This window comes from Amblyomma mixtum, chromosome 5 (genome assembly GCF_055824585.1).
Source record: "Amblyomma mixtum isolate Tamu chromosome 5, ASM5582458v1, whole genome shotgun sequence".
NCBI lineage: Eukaryota > Metazoa > Arthropoda > Arachnida > Ixodida > Ixodidae > Amblyomma > Amblyomma mixtum.
In genome coordinates, this window is record NC_143016.1 from 18,591,593 (window position 1) to 18,616,401 (window position 24,809).

Here is a 24,809-nt window from a genome sequence, read left to right on the forward strand (position 1 = left end):
TCGAAAGAGCTATCTGTCAAGCATTTCTAATGCGCGGATGAGTGTATTTTCACATTTAAAGTGAGCCCCTGTGAATATGATTCTTGTTTCTGTCAGTAGACGCCTATCAAGATATTAAAAACAGCAAAGACAGCTCATTAGACAACCTAGGATATAGGAGAGGTTCTGGTTGACGGGAATACGCGGCAGACACGCCGGAGCTGCTTCAAGTTGGCTGAACCTATTGGACAAATAACACAAAAATAACACTAAGAGTGTGAGTTAAATTTCCTCGTCAACATTTCTACGAAGTGGTAGTGAACGCGGAACGAACCTGCTCCCGGCCAGCCAGCCGGCATGAGCAAGACAACAACAAACGACGAAGTTCGCTTCAAAAATTAGTTGTGTCTACATGGCAACTAATCCGCGAAAGAAGGCAAACTTGCTCAGAAGCGTCGGCGGAGTTAGGTGCATAACGAAGCGCGAAACGACGTGCCGGCCACCGTCTTCCTCCTCTTCTTTTGCCGTACGCTAGGCTTTGTTCGATTCCAGTGCAGGGGGATTCTGAAGGGACCACTCGCCAAACGCGACTCGACTGGAACAACGAGGTTTTTGGTCCGACCTATTTTTTCCTACCAATGAAGCAAGTATGGGTGGTCTTGTCGAGACAGGAAGGCACGCCGCTACGGGTGGTTGAACAGTGCCAGTAGCACATGCTATTTGAGCGTCATTATTTTTGTTTTTTAGTTTTATTTTTCGTCTTCTGACTGGGCGCATTGTGGCCTTCATGTGAATGGGTGGCGCTCTGCCACTTTTGGAGCTTTGTCTTTAAGTGGAATTCACAGAGACGCTGTTTAACCGTGTTGGGTTCACAGTTCTTGAGGCTCATATCAACCCTAAAGACTCAGCACATCACATAAAAAAAGTATTTAAAAGGGAAACTAAATAAATAAAAGGAAATATTTAAGCTGGCAGCAATTTAAATATGTGACGTGCTCTGTAGGTGTAGTCTACCGCATTACGCTGTCGTGCGGAAGAACGTTCTGCTGCGAATAATTGTAGTGTTCGGTCATTCTTCAAAAGCAGCTGGCACTCCTCTTTATCGCTTTGTTTGTGATGCAACACGCCACCAGGTTTATTTCGATTGACCGTATCCACGAGGAGCCGATTCTATGAAGTTCCAGAATACTGTAGTAACTTTGAACGCTTTATCTCGAAAGTTCGCTATCAACTTTAAACTCAGCACAGCCGAGAGCGGCGGGCATTCTGTTCGACGACCGCCGAGCACGCCTGTTTTTGCGCCGCCGCCGAGTCATTCAGTTCTTTGCGGGCTCAAGTCAGCCCGAATAGTTTCGTTTGGAAGCCATTCTCGCTGTTTTCCTGCTCGCCGGACTGCACTCACCACTACGCGACATCTGGTGGAAGTGCTGACCAGTTATCTTCTTATGCCTTCCACGATAGAACCTAGTGCACAGTCAACGCCCGTCGTGCTTCGCCAGCCCCGTGAGCCACCGACTTTCCATGCAGAACCACACGAAGATGTAGAAGACTGGCTGGACGTGTACGACTGTGCGGCAGTGCTGAACGCTTAAGACAACAGCGTAAAGCTTCGAAACGTTAATTTTGCATTGTATGGCCGTGCAGAATGTGGTATGAAAACCACGAATCTTCCCTCACGACCTGGGCAACCTTCAAGAAGCAGCTACTGGGTATGTTCACTAGCGTCGTACGAAAAGTACGAGCGGAGGTCATGCTGCAGTCACAAATTCAACACCCAGACGAGACCATTACAGTGTATGTGTAAGAAATGAAACGCCTTTTCAGGGTGCCAAATCTGACATGAATGAAGAAAGGAAGCTCACCTTCCTGATACGCGGCGCAAGGAGAACCTGTTCGCCGGCCTGATCCAGAATCCTCCAAACACAATCGCCGTATTCGTAGTCGAAGCTTCTACCATCGAAAAGACCCTTGACGACCGGACCCATCAGCACAACTGACCACTTCATGTGCTGACGGCAAGCCCCCTCCCATGATACCCCTCCAAGCGGGGATAACCTGAGAAAAGACGTGACCAGATTTATCTCGATTGATCGCATCAAGGCGGAGCGGAGCTGATCCTACGTTCTGCCAGAATGTTCTAGTAACTTTCCACGCTCTATCTGCGAAGTTCGCTGTCAGCTTTGAATTCAGCACGGCCGGGAGTGGCGGGCACTCTGTTCTACGACCGCCGAGCACGCCTGTTGCTACGCCGCCGCCGAGTCATTCAGTTCTTTGCGTCAGCCCAAATAAAGAATGTCGTTTGGAAACCATTCTAGCTGTCGCCGGACTGCAATCACCACTACGTGACAATACATAGACCAGACGGTTCGGCGCCTCAGCGAGCGACTGCGGGAGCATTTCCGTTCCCTCTCAAGTAGGCCTTTCAGAAACCTAGTTGAGCATTGCAGCTCACGCAAAGGGTGTTCGCCATTTCTCGATAGGACTTTCGTGTTGTTCAGGCACCGAGATAAAACAACCCGAGAGCTCGCAGAAGCGATTAAGATAGGAATAGCGGGAAACACGCGCACACGCTAACGCACCAACGCACGCACGCATGCGCACGCGCACGCACACACACGCGCACACGCACGCACGCACGCACAAGCACACACACTCACACACGCGAACACACACGCACACACACACTCACACACGCGCGCACGCACGAGCACACGCAAACGCGCACACGCGCGCACACGCACGCGCAAGCACACACAGGCGCACGCACGCACACGCACGCACGCGCACGTGCGTGGTCGCGCGTGGTCATGGCTTGTGAGCGGGCCGTTACACATTCCTTTTGTTCAATGGTAGCAAAGATTGTTCAGCAGAAGGAGCACTCAAACGAGCGTTCCGAATGTTCCCTCAAATTCGAGTGCGTGCGACGACAGCGTGAAATCCCAAGTTGCACGCCCGTGAAGAGAAGCGAAAGCATCAATGGCAGGAAGCAACCGGATGTGCGAGCTCGCTAAGCCGAGAAGATGAGGCAGAAGCACCCGAATAAGAAAGTGCGTACCCGATAAGTTTTACCCATCAGACAGACGATAACACACAACCAAGTTAGCTCCACTCCGCCGTTGCCGCGTCATTTCAACGTCAAACCATTCATTACGGCTGTGCGTGCTCGGGACACGGCAGACACTGCAAAATGCAGCAAGATTCAGTGGCGGCTGCACGTCTGAGTGCCTCGCTCGTCAGGCACTTGTTGCTGGGTGAATTTTTTTCATCCATTCAGATGAATAAACACGCCTTGTGTCGTTTGGTTCCTTTCAACCATGGCTAGTGATTTTCGCCGCATCTAATGGTTTGTGAAAAACACACTCGGTCCCGACAAAATTACTCAGGTTTTTCTGCGGCGTCTGACTACAACGTCCCCACAAGATACAGAGGGCCGTTTCTTGGACATATGCCTGTGCAGATGCATTTTCACGAAGTAGCGCGCACGTAATTAAGTTTAATGCATATTATTATTTTCGCATACAAATATTTGCCTCTTGGTCTGCATTTCATTTCCTCCGATAAATTCTTAGGAGCTGTGTTACGTGCTTTAAGTCATTCTACAACAGTGGCCCTCGGTAACAGGTCTTCTTAGCTCTTACCTATATAATTTCCCTCCGCCCTAGTCGAGAGCTTACCAGTAGTACTTCTTTTAATTTATAGAGAGTGCAAAATTTCCTTAAATTAACTGCTACGCATTGCGCAGTTAACCAAGGCGAAAGCTCATCTAAGTTGGTAAACGTTACTTCGACCATCATCCTCACATCTTCCATGCAGAGTAACTGGTCTATGAAAACGTTTGAAATAATGTGCCACAAAAGGGTTTCGTTGAACACTGTGCAGAACACTTTAGTACCGCAACAGCAAGGGACACTTTGCAGAACATCGAGCTGGAAGCAATTACTTGATAGGCAACAGAATGCCCTTCTGCGACCTGCACACGCTCAACTTTAAGAGTACTTTTAATTCGGAGATACTCGGTCTCTCATATAAGTCTTTTAGAAGTGGCGGCTTCAACTTCGGCGCCATTACTAAGCTTTTAAAAACATTGGGAAGTTAACATGCGAACATAACTGGTCATTTATTGTTCTGGTCAGGTTAGTATGCCCCTTGGAAGAGGTGCAGGTACAACCACTTCGTTGACACGTTGTCGTCCTGGACTCGTACCGTGCCATCAAGAAGTGGGCCGGTGAGTGCGGCGGTAGTAATGCCAGCGCCAGGATTTAATCCGGGAAGAAGGCAAATTCAAAGAAATATTAACATTACAGACAGGGTTCCTAAATTCGATGCTAAATAAGGTAAGGCGGAAATCTCGTTTTTGATATTCAGTTTTCTGATGTTCAGTATCCGTGTGACAACGGATTGGATTTAACTACACAATAGACATTGAAAGTTCTATGGACGTCCTGAGGACGTTCAGGACATCTGCTGTACATACGTGGGAGCTCCAGTGACCATTGGGTAAGTATAGCAGAGCGCCTTTTCTAATTTTCGTTAATTTTTTTTCCAGTACGCATAATAACTGCAACAAATAAAATTCCTGCCTACTCTGGAGCCGGAAGTACCACTGAGCATGAATTGCCTGTACACCACCGCTAGAATGGTCTTCCTTTTGCCCGCTCGTATCTTGCGGGGTTTCAGGACTACATCGCCATTTTTCTGACTAGCAAGTACGATTTCTCTTCGGTGTTCAAAACCTTTACGCCGCTATCTGCCAACCTCTTTCGAGCGCACACCGGCAGACATCGCGTCACGGTTCGATAGCTAAAGGAGCGGTAGTATTGGATTCTAGAAGTCAATTTTTTTTTTATTTCAAGCCAGACTAGAGATGCATGGTTGCATTTCCTAGATTTCGTATTGGCCCCGGACGTTCTTTGGGAGCGTTGGTGCGTTGGCACATATATTTTATGCTGTAATAAACCGATGAAAAATGAAAGAGAGAATTTGTGCCTTATTACCAGTCGCACCCCGGCGTCAGCTGTGATCGGTAGACGGATATACGAGTGTTGGCTGATGCCGCAGGCCAATGTCACGTTCGCCCTACGTGTAGGCAAGAAGACAGAGGGCAAAAAGCTGAGTCGATATGAGGAGAGGCCGAAAGTGAGAGAAGGCGCGATTGAACAAGCACTGACCATCTGGGCTCTGCATCTACACACAGGAGCGAGCAATCAGGTGCGCTCTGGGGAAAGTGCGCTCCGCTGACTAGCGTCCGGTCCTGATGAAGAGCTGCCGACGGAGCTGTGTGAGAAGGTAAAGGAAGCAGTGCCCCCAAGCGATCTGGTGATAGATTCGCTGGAAATGCACTGCGGAAACGCGGCCTTCTAGACCGAACGAAACCCCAGCTCTCTGTAAGTATTTTGTTTGTAATTATCTATATCACCAGGTTACACTAGGTGACAAATTTATGTGCAAGTTATGTATAGCCCGCCAAATCTTTAGCTGGCGTGCGTGACGGCCGCGTTTTTCGTGCTCCTGCAGCTTATGGGGGACCAAACTTCGGAAAATATCAAATCCAGAAGCATGCTCATTAAGTCCGTGCTTAACACTGAGCTTTCCGCAAGTTTGCTTCATCGAAAAGCGCAGAAGCGCAGAAAAAGCGGCCATCACGCACGCTAGCTCAAGATTTGGCCGGCCGTACACGCATGCGTGCGGATGTGTGTGGAAAACATAAGCGCTCATGTAGCTACGATGGTCTTTGAACCGCTTGCACTGCTTTCAACGTGCAAAAAAGAGCCAATTGCAAAGCGCCGGGTCCTCAGCCCGAGCGCTTGCACGAAGTTATATTTCCATGTCACTGACGTGAACTTTTCTCACACAAGACAACTTCGGAAGTGGCAGTAAAACGTCAATGATACCCGGTGCATTGGCGCCCTCTATGTCTAGGAAGACTCGCTGCACAGGCAGGCGCAGCGCATGCGGCGAGCAGCAGCGACGGAGGAGGAGAAGCAGACCGATCGGTCTTCAAATTTCAATACTATCGCATTCTAAGCACCTCATGTAGTTAAGTTTTCTCTATGTAATTACTTTGTTTTTTGCCTCTCACTTTTTGGACTCACTAATTTGCTTTCTGTGTTTATGTTCTGAGTCTTGCTTTGCAATAAAATTTTTTAAACAAATCTTTAGAATTCGGTACTCTGAATACCTCCGGTGAACATGTGATGAAAAGCACAGGAAAGATTTTGTCGCCCTGCCTGACGCACTTGCATATTAGGATTTTATTGCTTTTCTATTCAGCCGTATGGTGGTGGTTCCGCCGCTGAAGATATTTTCTTGTACTTTTAACGCCCGGATTCCGCAATATCTGAGCATGACGGCTGTGGTTTCGACTGAGTCAAATGTTTTGTCGTAATCTATGAAAGTTACATAAAGGGGTTAACTATATTCTGCACATTTCTTTATCACCTGATTGTTATCGTGAACACAGTCTGTTGTTGCGCATCCTTCACGAAAGCGAGTGTGGTCTTTTGGTTGATTGATGGTTTCGTTTATAGGATTTAACGTCCCAAAGTAACTCAGGCTATGAGGGACGCCGTAGTGGAGGGCTCCGGAAATTTCGACCACCTGCGGTTTTTTAACGTGCACTGACATCGCACAGTACACGGGCCTTGAGTTTCGCCTCCATCGAAATTCAGCCGCCGCGGCCCGGATCGAACCCGCGTCTTTCGGACCAGCAGCCGAGCGCCATTACCACTGAGCCACCGCGGCGGGTTTTTGGGTTGAGTGAATTTTAAGGTTGCTATGATTGTCTTAGTTATTACCTTAGTAAGTTATACCTTGTAAGTAAGGGACAGTAAACTAATCGGTCCATCATTTTTTAAACCTTTACGTCCCATGTTTTATGAATTAAGACAAAGTTAAGTTAATGCTTTTCCAACATCCCTGTCTCCCCTGCGCCTGCGAAGCAACTCATCGAGGTCACAAATGCAACACTGCGAAGATTTCTAAGAATCTCTGGCTCAGGACAGATCACCATTGAAAACTGAACCTGGCAACGTTTAGCACCGCTACCTTGCCCGCTGCGGCTATCAAGCTTGGCATGTCAAGTAACATGCGGGCATTAAATAAAATGTAACCTGGCTCAGTGAACTTAGGAGGACAGATGAAGCATATGAACAGTTAACAGGCTGACACAAATTATGTTATCGTGGTTTAGTAGACAGACGATAACTATGTGTGGGATTAATGATCAATAACGATATAGCTGACAGTACAAAGGTTTTCTACAGCAATTATAAGAGGCTGGTAGTTATCGAAATTACACTTAATAAGAGGTACAAATTAAACCTCACACAAGCCTGCGCGCCTACATACAGTCATGATGACCCGGTAGGCATATGATCGTATGAAGACGTGGAAATGCCTTTGAGGAATGCAAATACGTTGTTCGCTATTCGGATGGGCGCCTTCAGCTGCAAAGTTGGCCCTAAGCAGGCGGTGAGCAGACTGTGGATAATTATGGTGAAGGTTCGTACAGGCTGTAAGCACGGCTGAGGAGAGTTATTAGTAGAAATCATAGTATAATTTACGGATCATGAATACCTTCTCCTTCAAGCGGGAGAACCGGAAGTGGATTTGGCAGAGCTTGAGTGTTGATATTGGATAGAAAGAGAAATAGACTTGATACTCTGCCCGCAGCCTGCCATCGTGCAGAAAGTGGAGGTGTTCGACGAGGGGAAATGCCGTGAACGTTGGATGTTCACGTCTCGAATTTCCCTAGACTTATAGAGGAACTCAGAAAAGTTGTAAGCAATGAGCGCATCACCGAGTTTGCGGTAAGGGTGAGAGGAGAGGAATTCGGGATTTCGCTGCAGAACAGGTTTTTAATTTTAAGCGTGGACGACAACCATAGCGTTACAGAAATGAATGATAATTACATAGATATCATTAAAGTGTTTGCAAGAGAAGTAGGAGCAAGGGCAGGTTGGCAGCATACTGGTAAGCTCTATGCGAAGACGAAAAATTATGATTAGCCCCACCGCGGTGGCTCAGTTGTTACGGCCCTCGGCTGCTGACCCGAAAGACGCGGGTTCGATCCCGGCCGCGGTGGCCGAATTTCGACGAAGGTGAAACTCTAGAGGCCCGTGTACTGTGCGATGTCAGTGCACGTTAAAGAACCCCAGGTGGTCGAAATTTCCGGAGCCCTTCACTACGGCGTCCCTCATAGCCTGAGTTTCTTTGGGCCTTTAAACCCCAATAAACCAATAAAATCATGATTAAGAAACCCCAACGATTGGAAATCTACTTACCTTTTAGAGCGAATAGAACTGGCAGAGAAGTCAAAGGTAACCGAAACCCTATGATAACAGACATAAGCAATTAAAATATGGAAAGAACCGAGCAAGCTCAAAAGAACAGAGGTAGCCCAAAACAATCACGAGAAAAATGGAAATATCCAAAAATCAGATGCATGCGCTAAAAGTAAAAGAGGGAAATTTCATTACCAATATGCTTAACAAGCATAAAGTAACTACAGAAAACTAAGGAGATTTATACCGATCCCGAAATAATCAGGAAATTAATGGCTGAGAAAGAGGTGCAGAGGAATATGATAGCCCATCGGTAACGAACGAGGCAGTAAAGAAACCCTTACAAACCATTCAAACGAAAAAAAAAACCCACTCGTGAGAATCAGGTAACTGCGGATCTGTTGAAGGACGCTAAAGAGACTGTGCAAGAAAAACAGGCCAGCCTCAATACGCAATAGATAATGACCACGAGCGCTAAAGCCCAAATATGCAGAAATGCAGCGCAGTATTACTTTGCGCAATGCGACGTTTTGTGAAACACTGCGCTTCTCGTCTACATTGACTAAGTGGCACTTTGTTAGCTCACCGCGCCAAAAGCCTTGATAGATACTAAAACATTTCGCATGATAAAGCGCGTATTTCGGATTGACTGAGTTGACTGCGCTAGTAAGTAATTTTGTATTCCCGCATTTCACTTTACACTTTATCTTTTTTTTAGTGCAACTCGAGTTCCACCTTGCAGTACAGAAGCAGAACTCAAGGAGGATACAAAGAGCATCACTTCAGGAGCCACTTCATTCACTGTGACAGTGCCGTCAATACATATCCCCGATCTTGAGATCAGCACATTGCGCTGCTTGACCATAGCGACATTTGTCATACTTCTGCCAGTTCTTTAAGAGTGAAAGCCTTGTATGGTACATGAGCGGCGTGGACAGGACGTGTCACGCTTTCACCAATCCATAGCCAATCCACAATCCAGTCAATAGTCATCTAACAAGCATTCCATAATTCCATCTATAATCCAAAAAGGCACGAGCTGTCAACGAAGAAAAATAAGAAAAGAAGATGTGGCTCTAGGCGGCAATGGAACCCAGGGCTGCTGAGCAGGGGAATCGTGGAAAGGCGCGTTCAATGATTGCAGGGTTGTCTTAGAAGCGTATCTGAGTAATTATGGGCACATATATCACAGATGCCGCAATTCGCCGAGTACAAAAGTACGTTTTCGGTAAATTTACTTCTTGCTTGGCATGTCGTACCGTCATCATGCGGCACCCACTGCAAACCTCCCTCGCAATGCACGACGCTGGCCCTGCAGATGGCGTCATAATGCGAGCACAAATGCTTTCGCATTACCGCGCATAGGTTGTCTCGAGGGCTTCCTTGAATTTTTTTGCACGTTGTCCCTCTTTATCTTTGGCGCTTCTATTCCTTCCCTTTTGAGATGCAGCAGATCATGGGCTTCCTAATCGGCTTTCTTTGATGAATAAGATCGTCACCTCCGCACAGATCCGCCGCAGTTTCGGTCCATTGGTGATATTGTAACGTCATATTAACCACGTAATAAATTCTGCTAATTGTGCTCTAGGTTATTTACGCCGTAACCTTTCACTCGCTCCTCCCCTTATTAAACAGCTTGCTTTTCAAACCTTTGTGCTACCCAAGCTTGAGTATGCAACGCTATTTTTGATCCGCACCACAATAACCTTACTAACGCCCTCGAACTGGTTCAGAACCGCGCAACACGATTCATTCTATCTAGTTATTCCTACCACTCAAGCATCTCAGCACTAAAAGCTCGAATCAACTTACCCCCCCCCCCCCCCCCCCCCTAGCCTCGCGCCGTAGGATAGCACATCTTAACCTTTTTCATAAATTTTTCCATTCTTTGCCTTTTGATAACCCCTACATAAAAAGAGCCCACCGCATCGCCCGGTCCAGCCACAGTAATGCAGTGTATCCCCTACAAGCCCATACTGTGACATTTCAGCAGTCATTTTTTCAGCGTACCGCACGAGACTGGAATGACCTGCCCACCGAAGTTGCCATTATCATCAACCCACTAGAATTCAAGCGGAGCATCGCCAACCTTTCATCTTAACATTTTTTACCATTGTTTGCCAGATACCGTCCACTCCCTCATGTAATGTCTCAACCGAGACCTTTGAGGAAATAAATAAATAAATAAGTATGAAGGTGCAGCGGCTGCTGAGCGCCTTTGTCCTGCTGAAGTAGAGATTCGGTGTTAAGAGGTGACGTAATGGCGCAGAACGTAATAAACATGCAATTAACATTTTGCAAACTCAAGTGGAAGCGCGAAACATTTCTAGAATTGTAACCTCGTCATCCAGTAATGCCGGCATGACACCGCCACCGACGGTAACGCAAGTTATTACCGTGGCGTTACGCAAATGACCACAGTTTCTTGAGCTGATGTTTGCCGTCAGTCACGTGAAGGTGGTTAATAATCAAGACTCTCGTCAAAATTGTTGATTTTAGGTTTAACAGATTAAACATGTCTTCACAACGCGCTTTGGATTTTAGTGTTATGGTGGTTTAACGTCCCAAAGCGAATTAGGCTATGAAATACGCGTACCGAAGGGCTGCGGAAATATCGACCACCTGGGGTTTTTTAATCTGCACTGACATCGCACGGTACACGGGCCTCTAGAATTTCGCCTCCATCGAAAATCGACTGCCGCGGCCGGAATCGAACTCTCGTCTTCATCACCTTTTGTCCTCTAGTGTGGTAGTTTCTAGTGTCACGACTTCTTTGATTTTTTTCTGCGCACAAGACGAGGACATTGTGATATGCAAAACGGTTTAGCCTCACCTTGGCTTGGATTTTTTTTTATGCCGGGGTAGAATTAGGTCTTAAAGATCACGCCCCTTAAGCATCGCATTGAAAATAAGAGTACGCCAGAGCGGCACTAAACCCATCAAGCGTAGCAGTGCTTCAAATTTCTTTCTGGATGGTGGTATTACGCTGCAAATGTAACAAAAAAGATCAATAATTAGACCTTTCAAAATATAGCTTGAAGCTCCACTAATTCAATTGAACGCGAGCCATGTGATGGGAGGAGCTCTTTGGTATTATTTTGTTTTCTGTTGAGACATAGATAGTTGGGTTGAAAAAAGAATGTTTCATACGCTGCGAAGGTAAGGCGGCCGTTCGATTCATCCATTTGCGCAGAATTCAAATAGCGAAAGACGATGCCACCTGTAATTTTCGGCGGAAGTAGCTGGTCTCCCACATCACCCGTTTCTAAATATCTGTAAAGCTCGTGGCTGGTCTGAGCGAATCTCAAACAATGAACATAACGGAAGATCGGCACGACGGAACTTTAGAATTGCCGGAGATTGGCGTTTCATAGAGGAGAAAAGATAACGAAAAGTGTGCCAAAGTGGTAAAATGTCAAGAGTGAAATGAAGAGCAAATGACGGCCATTCCCGCGGTGCCATTTCGAATTCGGCCGGCAGCCTTTTATTCGTCGAGGCGAGATGCCTGCGGCCATTTCTACGTCCCGTTAGAGATGGAACTTGCGCTGCTTTCTTTTGATACGCTTGTCGTCTTTCTCACAAAGAAATCAGAATACTTCCACGGCCCTGTGGCGTTATAATAATAATGAAAAGGTCAAATTTTTTAACGCCGTAGTCGCGAGGGTCTCGTGTCGTAGAAAAGCCGGCGTCGGCGTCGCCTTCATTGGCCGTGAGCAAAAAATTTGCGAAAAATTCATAGAGAAGCAACGTAGGTGGCAAGTGGACCACCCAAGTCACGTGACCTTGTGATGTCAGTACAACCTGCCCACCGGGGCAGGGAGCAGTTAAATTAATGATTGGTCGCGGGAGGTTACGCGGTTAGAGCAACCTGGGTCTCACAAGGACCGCTGGCGACAGCACTAGAAATCGCAGGGTAATGGCGCATAGCTTAACCGCTGCACCACTACGTCAAGAGTGGTGTGAGAACCACCAGAGACTCCCTCAGGAGACACCGTACTGCCTAGAAAGAAATTTCTCCGCCCCTCCACGCGTGCTTTAATTCCACCGCGTGGATCCAACCTTCCTGGTGATTTAACTCGTGAGGAGGTGGCGTTGAGGAGAATCCGAGTGGATGCTGCGCTGACACCTGCGGTAAACGCCTTCTGGTCATCACAGACCCCGCGTCTGAACTGCCCCTTCTGCCCCCCTTCTGCTACACAGGCGACATTAGCTCACTTCATGCTAATTGGCCCCGAACTTCGGGCGGCATGCAAGCGACACCTCGGCATATGGAATTTCCACCCCAGCCGACCACCAGACACTCGAATCTGGGCCCATGAGCCCCGATACCGGGCCTTGTTGGCATTTGTAGCCGACACCGGCCAGAACAATGTAGCTCTCTTATGCCGAAGGGCATATTTGCGCAATAAAAGAAACTCCAAGAGATCTATGTGTTTAAATTAGAGAATGACCATTTTCTCTTACAAATGCATTTAACTATTAACGCTAGCGCGCCATTCCTTTAAGGTTTGGCTTAAGTTTTCCGTCTAGTTTTTTCATTGAATTGAACGTGCTTCTCCTGCTGCCCGCATTCCAATAATAGAAGAAAAAAACAGAAAACATCTGCTGTCACTCTGCAATAAGTGTACGAGGCTAGTGTGGAGCAATGTGCTTCGGACTAAACAAACAAAAAGAGCTCTTTGATTATAGTATTTACCTATGGAAGAAGTAAAAGAGAGGATTACTTTTAAGCGCAGCGAGAGAAAACTAACGCACCCGTGGCATGCGAACTGCAAGCGGCTTATTATGCTGACGTTAGTTAAATTCGAAATTACACGTCAACATCAGTGGCACCAGTTTGCGGTATTGTGCAGTTGAGCATTCTCTTTTCCAGCAAACAGTAGCAATCTGACGAATCTGAAAGGCTCCAAAACAGGAGGTATTTAGAGCGATGGCACGTCAGCTTAAGCCTTAAAGCTGCCTATTTTTATTTTTATTTTTAAATAATTTACCTTCCGCTGCTACGGAGGCTTCAGTCTATTTTTTTGGTCAGTATCCTGATTCGACGGCACACGTACGTACTTTGGTCTGTATGTTGAACATTTTAGGTCTCTCCACCTGGCAAAAGTTATGCACGTTTTTGTTTTTCGTGCAGTTATCTGCTGGTATATTGTCACTCGTTGCTTTTAAATTTCTTCGAAGCATAGTAGTATTATACAAAGCAGCGTATGGTACTTTTTAAAGGGCGCTCTTGCTTCTGCTACGATAATAACTGAACAGTTGTATTAGGGAAACAATCTTCATCATCAGGCTCGGAAAAAACGTGGAAATCTGACAGTGACGTAGCCAAGCAAAAAAGTTCCCAAAGGTAAAACCTTGCGCAAACAGTAGAAGAAGAAGGAGACGGTACAACAGGACAGAGCGCAAACTTCCAACTGGTTTATTTAGGAAACTGTACCTACATATATAGACAGGTGAAATCATATCAGAGTGATCAGGCGTAAACACGTGTGCACACAACCAGCGAAGATCCACTACCAAGCAGGGCAAAGCTAATAAAATCTCATCATGTTATCACTGAGGCCAAAAGATGCTAGCTGTAAGAAGGCTGAAAGAAGTATGCAGGGTAATACCAGCAACGCAGACAGAAACACACACATACACATGCACGACTGCGCGCGCGCAAACAACACATGCACATACACACACACACACACACACACACACAAATAGACAAGCACACGTAACCTTGTAACAACACATATCTTTGGCAAAGCCAAGTCAGACCTAAAAACAAAGTAAAACAGGCAGTCACAAACTAAAACCGATAAAACAGCCAACATGCTAAACCTGAGTGAATAAAATCAATTATCTAGGCAAAAGCCGCGTCACTCATAAAAACCCAACAACAAAAAATCAACAACAAAAACAAGACGTATAGAATTCTAAGCAAAAGCCGCGTCAGTTATAAAAATCAACAACAGACAAGAAGGTATGTAACAGCAAGTAGCCCAACAAATCACACATGTCCTAAAAAGGCTAGCTCCTTATCAAGGAGTGTTAAAGAGGTGGAACTAATACATTTTTCACCATTTTTCATTATTAAAAAGGCCTCAGTGATCTCTCTCTGCATTTTGGTTTTGCTACGTGCGAGAATTATAGTGCCCTCATACACAGGTTTGCATTTATGGCAGACAATATGGTCATAAATGCAAACCTGTGTATGAGGGCACTATAATTCTCGCACGTAGCAAAACCAAAATGCAGAGAGAGATCACTGAGGCCTTTTTAATAATGAAAAATGGTGAAAAATGTATTAGTTCCACCTCTTTAACACTCCTTGATAAGGAGCTAGCCTTTTTAGGACATGTGTGATTTGTTGGGCTACTTGCTGTTACATACCTTCTTGTCTGTTGTTGATTTTTATAACTGACGCGGCTTTTGCTTAGAATTCTATACGTCTTGTTTTTGTTGTTGATTTTTTGTTGTTGGGTTTTTATGAGTGACGCGGCTTTTGCCTAGATAATTGATTTTATTCACTCAGGTTTAGCATGTTGGCTGTTTTATCGGTTTTAGTTTGTGACTGCCTGTTTTACTTTGTTTTTAGGTCTGACTTGGCTTTGCCAAAGATATGTGTTGTTACAAGGTTACGTGTGCTTGTCTATTTGTGTGTGTGTGTGTGTGTGTGTGTGTATGTGCATGTGTTGTTTGCGCGCGCGCAGTCGTGCATGTGTATGTGTGTGTTTCTGTCTGCGTTGCTGGTATTACCCTGCATACTTCTTTCAGCCTTCTTACAGCTAGCATCTTTTGGCCTCAGTGATAACATGATGAGATTTTATTAGCTTTTCCCTGCTTGGTAGTGGATCTTCGCTGGTTGTGTGCACACGTGTTTACGCCTGATCACTCTGATATGATTTCACCTGTCTATATATGTAGGTACAGTTTCCTAAATAAACCAGTTGGAAGTTTGCGCTCTGTCCTGTTGTACCGTCTCCTTCTTCTTCTACTGTTTGCGCAAGGTTTTACCTTTGGAAATTATGAACCAACTCGCCCAGAAGAAAGTACTTATTCAAGCAAAAAAGGCAGAAAAGGGTTATCACGACATTTTTGTCCAAGTTTGCTTCCTATCATTTGGGTGACAACTTTGAACAGCCATTTAGTGGAGGTTCTGCTCCTAACAGATGCACCAGGGATAAATTCTCTGTAATCTCTTTCCTTTCCACCAACTATCGTCCATCGAAGCGCCGGTACTACAGACTTGTTCAGCAGGCAGGAAGACGTATTTTTTTTAACTGCTCTTAAGTTCCGGGAGTTGTAGTAGAAGATGCATTGCCTGCAGGAGACTGTAACCGCTTGTCATCCTTTTTATACAAGGGTACAGCGGGTTCACAAAAGGTTAGTCAGAGGTGCAGAAATGCATTGCCTTAACAGAGGGAGAAACAGCTTTATTGCGACGTACCGGTAAGCGCAGCATCCTTAGAGATGCATATCACCGTCATACCGCATGCAGCTTACCAGACAGGTGAACATTCATTGCGCCGAACAACACACGAGCTAACTTACACTATGTATTTTATTGGCTTAGCATTACTTCTTAAAGGGAAAATTTTGAAGTAAGGAGGGGCGTTAACAATACTTTTCATCATCATCTGCTGAGTCCTGCAGCACCCTTTCTCCTTTCTACATATTTCGATTAAAATGTTGTGGGCGGGTAATGAAATGCTCTGTGTGAGTTAGCGCCTGTGTCCTGCGTTTCCTCTCCTTTTGCCAAATTAGTCTTTTTCTGCTATGAATGTTGCCATGATTTACGCACTAAGCCGACCAAGATCCAACAAGTTAGGAAAATGTCCAAGGACACAGAAGCCGTAACGCTGAGGAGATGCACCGCTTGAAAACCGGTTTGCAGTGCTTGTATGATGCGTCGACAGCACCCTCGTCCTTGCACCGGCCATCCACCCGAAAGGATCGTTGTTCTTCTACAGGCAGTTCCACTGAAATACTGCACAAATTACCAAATTGAACAAGAAAAATGAGTACTAAGTGAAAAGTTGTGACCTAGTCGTTTGAGCATCTGCCTCGCATGCGGCATGTACGGGGTTCGATCCCCAGGGCCACCGGGCAACCACCGGGGATAGAATGGGTACAAGCGTTCCCCTGCCTAGTGCTCAGCTTCTTTAGGATGAAATGCTTGGGAAATGTGTCTTTGACCCCACCTTGAGTAGAAGAAAAAGAACATTGTGCTATGGCGCTCTTTGGCCACAGATTCCCTTGGGCCATAAAAATTTATCATCAACATCAACCATACTATGCATCGTTGCGGCTTGACTTCTGAGTGAAGCGCATACGTTACTTTTGAAGGGTGCGGTCAGTTTCGTTCATCTCCAACGTTAATGCCAAATCACCATGAAGGGACCAAGAGGCAGACGCTAATGGCGACCCGCATGGCCTGATGTCTTGCAGTTTCGTTTGTGCGACAGAGTGTCGGTTGAGTGTTTGTGCAACTGCCCATTACAGCATAGGCATTTCAGTAAACACTTGCGTCGAATGGACGTCATTAGGCCTGCAGAGAAGAACCGGTGACGTTAAGCGGCCATAAGGGCCCACAGCCTAATTACAAAGCGCTCGTGTTTATCTCGTCCCATAAGAGCGCACATGTCTGCGTAGAGAGTTCTTCGCATGCTATGTTTACCTCTAACATACTGCAACAAAAGAGCTTTCCCTTACTGAAAAGCATCCATGTGTTATTTTAAATGACAATTCATAATACTGCGCCAATCCCCAGCCTTACATGCTGCTTCAACACAGGTGGGAGGCTTGTTTTGTTTCCAACGGGAAGACTTTACGTTAGCAGCAGAGCCCACGTTTCGGAGGTATTTGTTGTTATGGAGATTGCGAACGCTGCGAAAACGTGCGAGAGGAGATTCCAAAACACCACCATCAGACTGAATGAACGGGTGCGAGAGTAGAAACACATAGGAAGGGCCAGGAGCTACTTATCTCCCCAGGTTCTCATAAAAAAGGGATGGGATCACGCAAATCGCAGTATATCATTTAAAACACATTTTCAGATAACTGAGGCACGAAATGGAAAGTCAAGCAGAAATACACGGGTCCCATTAAGGACCCAGGGATGATCCTGCTGGAGTGTGTTTAATAAAACATCAGCAAAAAAGAACCAATCCACTTTATTACCATAAAAGGTTACTCCGGAACCAATGATTTTCGACAGAAATTAGAAAACGACTGTTGCTGATAGATAAATAACCTTCCAAATAACTCTCATTCTTTGTTTTCTCTTTTTTGTCCCTCTACGCTATATAAAACAGATCCTTTCCATCAAAGCTGTCCGCAATCCGACTCTCCTCTGCTCCGTGTTATCCGAGCAGAAGAGCAAGCCCCTCTCACTTTTGATGGCATCCGCTACTCAATCTTCTCAGCGTCTGCTCAAAGCGCGTGGCAGCGTGCTCGGTTAGTCGAAGGCTCCGGACGTCCTCCACTCGTCAGGGCCAGCCACATCTCCTCGGCTACGGGGTCGAGGCCGCTGCCACTAATATGTTGAGTTTCTCATCACGGCAGTCTGATCGTTTTCCTGCACACATATTTGCCTGTATTAATGCCCTTTTTCTGCCACCGGATATCGCACACGTAGTTACAAATGCGCACTAATGTTCCAGGATTGTCGATGCGTCCAATGCCACATAGAGTTACGCTTGTCCACCATGTCCTTTGACTATGAAGTAATTACTCACCTCAAATCCAGGTATTTTGTAAAATATGAAGGACACCAGATCTGCTCGATATGAATTTTTGAGCGCTCAGTTTTCCACGGAGGCGAGGGGAAGCAAATTCCTTAAGTACCCACAGCTTATATAGGGGCAGCCGTCCCATACAACAGTTCCTTGCTTGCTTTGCTTATCGCATGAAACACGCAGTCATTACCTCAGAAAATCAGCAATAGGATAACATGTTTTTTTCTGTAGAGGCTGTTGAATTATTCAGCGCACCCACGTCGCAGCACCTGTGGGCTCACCTGTTGCGCCTCATTTTTGAAACACAATTTTATTGATTCTCTGGGTGCTCGTTTCGAGGTTTGTGATGTCACAAAATCACTGACCGAATTACTTTCATTCGATTTCAAATACAAGCTGAAAAACTCAGAAGTTCTCTAGAACTGAAGCCTGTTTCTTTGCATTCTAAAGTTTTTGACTGATCACCGTCAGCCTGGATACGCCCACTAAAGGACAGAGGCCTGTCCAATGTCTCTTCAATAAACCCTGACATAGGTAATGACAATTGAGTACGTGATGACCATTAAAACAGATTCATGGAAGGTCATATTTTTGCCTGCATTAGGACGCACATAATGAAGTGCAGTTGAAGTATGCATACGAAGAATATATTCAGCAAACGATTTTATCTTTCACCTCAACTTTCGTCGAGCTCCAGAGAATTTGTTACGTTATCTGCTAACTGACATAATATGAAGTGGTATGCAGGGTGTTTCACCTGAGATTTTGCACCACTTTTAAAAAAAAGCTCGTTTAGTTAGATAAGCGCTTTTTTCGCCACAGCATGTCTGCGGTTCAGTACATCAGATTACAGCTAAGAGGTGCTAACTAGCAGCCTGGTTAGCTTATACTGAATAGCTAACGACGTTACTATTACCGTTAGGGACTTTATTCATTAAGAGGCGTGCAGCCCACCGTAAGTAATATTCATATCAGTTTTTATAATTTCGAAAGCACGGTTACCCTCGGCACTGTGGCCCAAGAAATTCTGGCTTCATCGCGCCAAAATGCATGCGCATTCGAAAATCTTCCAGGCAAAGCAACCTCTCCGATGAACGTAACTCACCGAAGTAGCTAAGCTTTGTTGCACCACAACACCGCTGGTAACCGCGTTTTGAAATTAGAAAAAATGACATGGATATCACTTACGGTGTGCTAAACGCCTCTCAATGATCAAGGAGCCTGACGGTAGCAGTCAAAATTTAACTATTCAATATTAGTTTACCAGCGCGCTCGAGAGCACATCTTAGCATTGTCAGTGCTGTACTACACCGCTGACAATGCTATTTCAAAAGAAACGCTCTTCAAACCCTGAAATTCTAATATCAAAATAGTTTAGTCTTAAGTGAAATATCCTGTATCGCAAAAAAAAAAAATGCGAGGAAGCATAAACACACCCTTCGAACGCGACTCCTCGCATTTAAACTTCGAGGATTCTCTAACCAAGGGATCATCCGAGTTTGAGCAGGATTGGGGGGTTGGGGGGTGAGGGGAAGGGGGGGGGGGGTGTGCTTGAAGTTGGAAGTCATCACCGCTGGCTGCCCCATATCGTGCGTGTACGAAAGCACTCGAAGTTGTGTACAGAAACACACCAGCAGCTGCCGTAGCTATTTGGTCTACAAGAGCGGAGTTTCTTGAAGGGCCTACAGGTCCATGCTAAGAAATGACCGGAGATTTTCGCAAAAGCCCATTTCAGTAAACTCAGCCACAGTCATTCCTGCCAGCAGTGGTTTTGACCAATACCCCAAACCGGTACGTTGAGAGTGGTGAGGGGACGTAAAAAAACAAGGTCATTTTTTTCCAGACTGCTACATATGATAGACGCAAGTGCGTTTGAGGCACCTAGAGCTTCGACCCGACATGCGCGATTTTTCGAACTGGGTCTTTTTTCTTTTTCGCTATAATGCCGCTGGCAGTTCTACCTACCAAGCGCAGTTTCCTTATTTAGTTGCTTCATTGGTCCAGGATTTCTCTTTTGGTGTGGGCCATAGTTCCGCGAAATTTCTTGTTTCAACCGCATTTGCTAGCGGAATGAGTTCGACAAACCAGAACTTGAGTACAGATGCCAAGAAGTTTCTTTTTTTTTCACTCTTTTAGTGACGCGTCCGCATTCTAATGTTACTGAAGGCTTTTTACTTTGATATGCTACGGTATATTTCACGCCCTGATGCTGCAAATGGGTTATGAAGGGCGCTCCAGGGAAGAGCTCTGGATTAACTCGACCACCCGGGGCTCTTTACCGCGCACTGACATCGCACAGTACACGATCGATGCTTAGATTTCGCTTGCATCAAAATGCGTCCGCAAAGGGCGATATTCCATTCCGCGAACTTGGGTTCAACTGCTGATCGCCGAATCAACTGAGTCAGCGAGGGGGCTTTTTTTTAACTTCTGCTCTTGATGCACTCATAGAGACGAATATATGTATGTCGCATATAAGTTGTGTAATCATTAGGTAACCAAAAATACCTGCACAAATAGGATATATCTCGACTTGTCTGAGGCGCAGTGCGCATCAGTCTTGAGTAGAGTCTTGAGTACAGCAGAGTAGAGCAGTCTTGGGTACAACTTATCAAGCCAGTGCTTCAACACAAAACTTTATAAAACATATGAAACCAGTGCTTCAACATGAGTGTGCGACTCAGGTAGGAACAAGAGTCTTGCTTTATAGCAAGACTCTTGAGCAGGGCTTGAGCTTGAGCACGCGAACAAAGTGAATTGCTGAGGGCGAAACGTGCGTGTCTACAGAAGAAACCCTGGCAGCTCAGCAAACGCATATGATAAATGCTGTGCAACCTGTTCAAGTGGAACAAAAAGATGAACAAAAATATAAGCACACACGTAGTAGGTGTCGTTTCACATACCGTTAGACATACCCAGCAATTGTGCACATAATCATTTTTGAAAGGAAAGGAGTTTATGAACGTAATCTTTTAATTATTGCAAGATTTCATTACAGCCACGAATATATCAGCAGATCTCCCGTCGACAGGTTTCATTTTTTGCTATTAATGTTTTTTACTATCGTCAAAAGCGTCCCCCATTGGTTTATTACGGCAGTCAATTGCTTCATGCGAGCGATGGAAAAAATTTAAAAAAAAGATGTTGCTACTTCTCAGAAGAATGTACTATTAACTTCAGTATTTCCATAACAGTACCTTACAATTTTCTAGTATTTAAAATTTGTGTTCACAAATATTGGACATGATTAAGTTTGGTGCGGGAGTTCTGAAACCCTGAACCGACTGCCCAACGACGTTGTTCTTTCTGTTAGGAGAGTAGGCCACGACTCTTACTCGTTCAGAGGTATGACAACAAAGGAAAAGGGCAAAGTTATCGAAGATTTCATAACAAGCATGTTCTTGCCTGACAGTACGTGCGCGATTTTTCTGTGAGCTTCAATTGAAGCAATGAAAGAAATGAGGAGCATCCATTACCGCAGGATATATGTTCTTGCCTCCTCCACTTCGTGCTCTGTAAGGCGCACAACGTGCCCGGGACTCAGAGTAGGAGACTGGCCTCTTTGCAGTGGAAATAAACCTTGCGTGCCTTGGACGCAAGGTTTATTGCACGCAATCGATACTGTCCCTGAGAATGAAAATTAATGGCACTGGCTACTTGTACTATCCTAATTATTCGAGAAAGAACAAGACAGCACTACTTTTATTCTTTTGCACGCTCGTTCGAAGATTTTGTTTAGTTTGTGTGTGTGTGTGGAGGGGGGGGGGGGAGGGTTCTTTTGTACCCTTCTGTGCTTTTAAGCAGAAAAAAATTATTTGCTCACAGACAGCGGACTTAAGCCTAGTGCGGCCATCCGACTGTTTAGCTAAGCGTGTTCAACATGACAGCAGCATTGGCGACTTCATTGTTCAGTGTGTAGGTTTTGTTCGTGTTCGGTACACCCTGTTTAGGAGTGCTGTGACGTTGAGAACTGCCTCTCCTGTCTTTCAAGACTATTGACACTATGGACAGAAATGCAGCATGTTTATTCAAAAAGCTGTGGCGGTGGCTACCCTCACCCGCACTGCAATGGCGTGATGGCCGCCATCTTCGCAGACAAGGCTGAGCTCATTGCACGCAGAGAAGGAGGTTATGTGGGAAACAAAAGGAAAACTTAGCAGCAGTTTGCAATTATGCATGAACAATTTTGCTAGTCAAATTTTGCACGGGGACTCTAAAAACCGCAGTTTCCAGAAACAATTTGGTATACAAAAGGCCCTTTGCTCGCTCCTTCAAAGCAGAAGAGAGTTCTGGCTAGTAATGTCTTTCCAGAGAAGTTTACGTTCTCTGTTCGTCATTGCTGTCCTGTTCGCCGCGCACTAGTCATGGAATAGCGTCATCAACTCGCAAAACAACTTACTTTGACGGCGTTGTTTCGAGTCACGTTGAAGGCCAATTGGCGGCTCTTGGGCCCAGGCTTCTTGAACGAATGCTCTATTCTTGGCTTGCGTTTATGCGACGTATTTGTTTTGTACCCAACAGCTGCAAGACGAGGCGCCAGTGATCTCCACAGTTTTTTGCGCGAAATATTTCGTAACTTTTTCCTGATTTGTGTACAAGCCCAGCAGCCGAACAGGTGGCTTGTTGACTGAGCGGAACACGGACGTGGACATAGGCGATTATTTATGCTTTTATAAACCATAAAAATGAGTTTAGTGGTTTCCTTCTCAAGCTTAAGATAGCTGCGACTGTCACAAATCTTCACAATTAATTTCGTTAAGGTGTTTAAAAAGGCTTTTGACAATAGTGAAAAACGAACACACAGAAAGATTCTGGCAAACTATGGTTCATCACTGCTTATACCTATTGAAAATTTTTGCGACTTTCTATCGAAATATCCCCTCCGCCCTTGTGAAGAGCCAGCACTCTTCGTATTCTCTACAGCGGCTCTAAAAAGGTGTCCACTCGCCGCAGTGCGAGCGATTGCATTTTTTCCTTTTATCGGCTTTCTTTTTCAGGTCTGAAAGTGGAGCCACGAACTCGTTTTCTGGGTAGCGCCATTCGTAAAGATTGTTTTCTATGTAATATCATCGCTTCGCAGGAGGCCAGAGTACAAAGTATGCCTCCGTTGGAACGGAGAGCTCTGCAAATGTGCTCGTTGGCCGAGTCTGTTCGCTGCCTTCTTGCGTTGAATAACGCTCGACCGACTGACGAAACCTCCCGAGAAGCCAACGATCGATAGAGGCTGGGACTCTCGTTAACGACCGCAATAAAAGGAAGTGCGCGTGCTACTTCGACTCGCTGCCACCGGAGTTGATATAAATGCAGAGCTAGGGCTACTGCATTCATTTGATTCCTCTCTTTCCTTCCGATCCCGAACTGCGCCTACGCTATTCACTTGGCCGTATCGATAACATCAGATCTTAGCTTGGCAACGCACGTTCGAAACATCACAAAAAAACTACGAACAAACTGTTTTTTCTCAAACGTATGCTGCGTCATTCTGCTCCCTGCACTAAGCAACTCGCATATGTCACTCTTTTTCGTTCAGTTCTTGAATAGGCCAACATAGCTTGGTTTCCGTACGTGAAAAACAATGTGACCTTGTTAGAAAGCGTGCAGCGCAAGGCTGTTCGTTTCATATTCAAAGGATACAGCCGCACCGATTCCCCAACTGAACTACTGCTTCGCGCCGGCCTTCCGACGCTGACTAACCGAGCCAAGGTACACCGCTTGAAGTTCCTATTTGAACTGCTTCACAATTCCTTTAAGATTGATCCCTTAGCCTTTGTTAGTATCAACCGTTCTAGAAACACACGCCGCAAACACGCTCTCTCGCTTCAGGAATTCTCGTGTAAAAACAACTGCTTTCTCTACTCCTTTTTTCCTCTCGCAGTGCTCGAGTGGAACAATCTTGACATAGTAATTGCACAACAGAGCTCGCCTGAAAAGTTTACCCAGCTTGTAGAGGAGGCGCTATTGTGGCCAAACGCAGAGTAAATCTATTGTATGATATCTGTGTCGTTATTATATTGATCATTTTGCTTTCATTGTTTGGTGCTGCATTTCTTGCATGTATTTTATGATCCTGACTTTACAAATTGTGTACTTACCATTGTTATGTACGTATTTTCAAACACAGTAAGTTTTCTGTGTTGCCTCTTGAATTCCTTCTACATATCCTTTGACATGTCCTGCAGTAATGTGACCTGTCGATTGGGCCGCTCTCTTGTAAATTTTTTTTTTCTTGTACCCACCCCTGTTACTATCCCTCTGGGGATTGACAGTATAAATAAATAAATAAATAAATAAATAAATAAATAAATAAATAAATAAAAAAATAAAAAATAAATAAATAAATAAATAAATAAATAAATAAATAAATACGCGCTGAAGTCGCGCAGTGAGTACGCATCCGTTGATTCAAATTCTGATGTCTCCAAACTTCATTTCTTTTTTTGTTAAAAAAGAAAGGTGGCGCTGAGGATTTTTTTACTACTGGAGGTGATAAGAGTCGCCCTTCCTCTTGCGGTTTGGTCCGAAAAGAACGTTTCAGTTGTAAATAAAGAGAAAAACGCTTTCGTACTGCTAGTGGTAAATATTTTTGCTTTCTGAGCCGTCGATTTCATCTGCACCTGTATATAGGACAGGGCAAAGCTCAGCACCTGCAGCTGCGACTCCTCGTAACGACCGTGTGAATTATCTTTTGATTTGCAGTGCAAGAACACAAACCTAGACAAAGTTTGAGCTAAAGGTTTTATCTTTACGCTTTCTGCGAAATCCATGTTCCTCTACAAAGGAGCTAGAGTTTGTTTAATATCATGTGAAAATAGAACAGGGA

The 24,809-nt window shown here is 45.3% G+C and overlaps 1 pseudogene; it reads right to left on the reverse strand.

Annotated features, from left to right (window-relative positions):
* Window positions 1-205: 205 nt before the first annotated feature.
* LOC149341422 (uncharacterized) overlaps window positions 206-24,809 on the reverse strand; it is a 128,998-nt pseudogene continuing 104,394 nt past the window's right edge.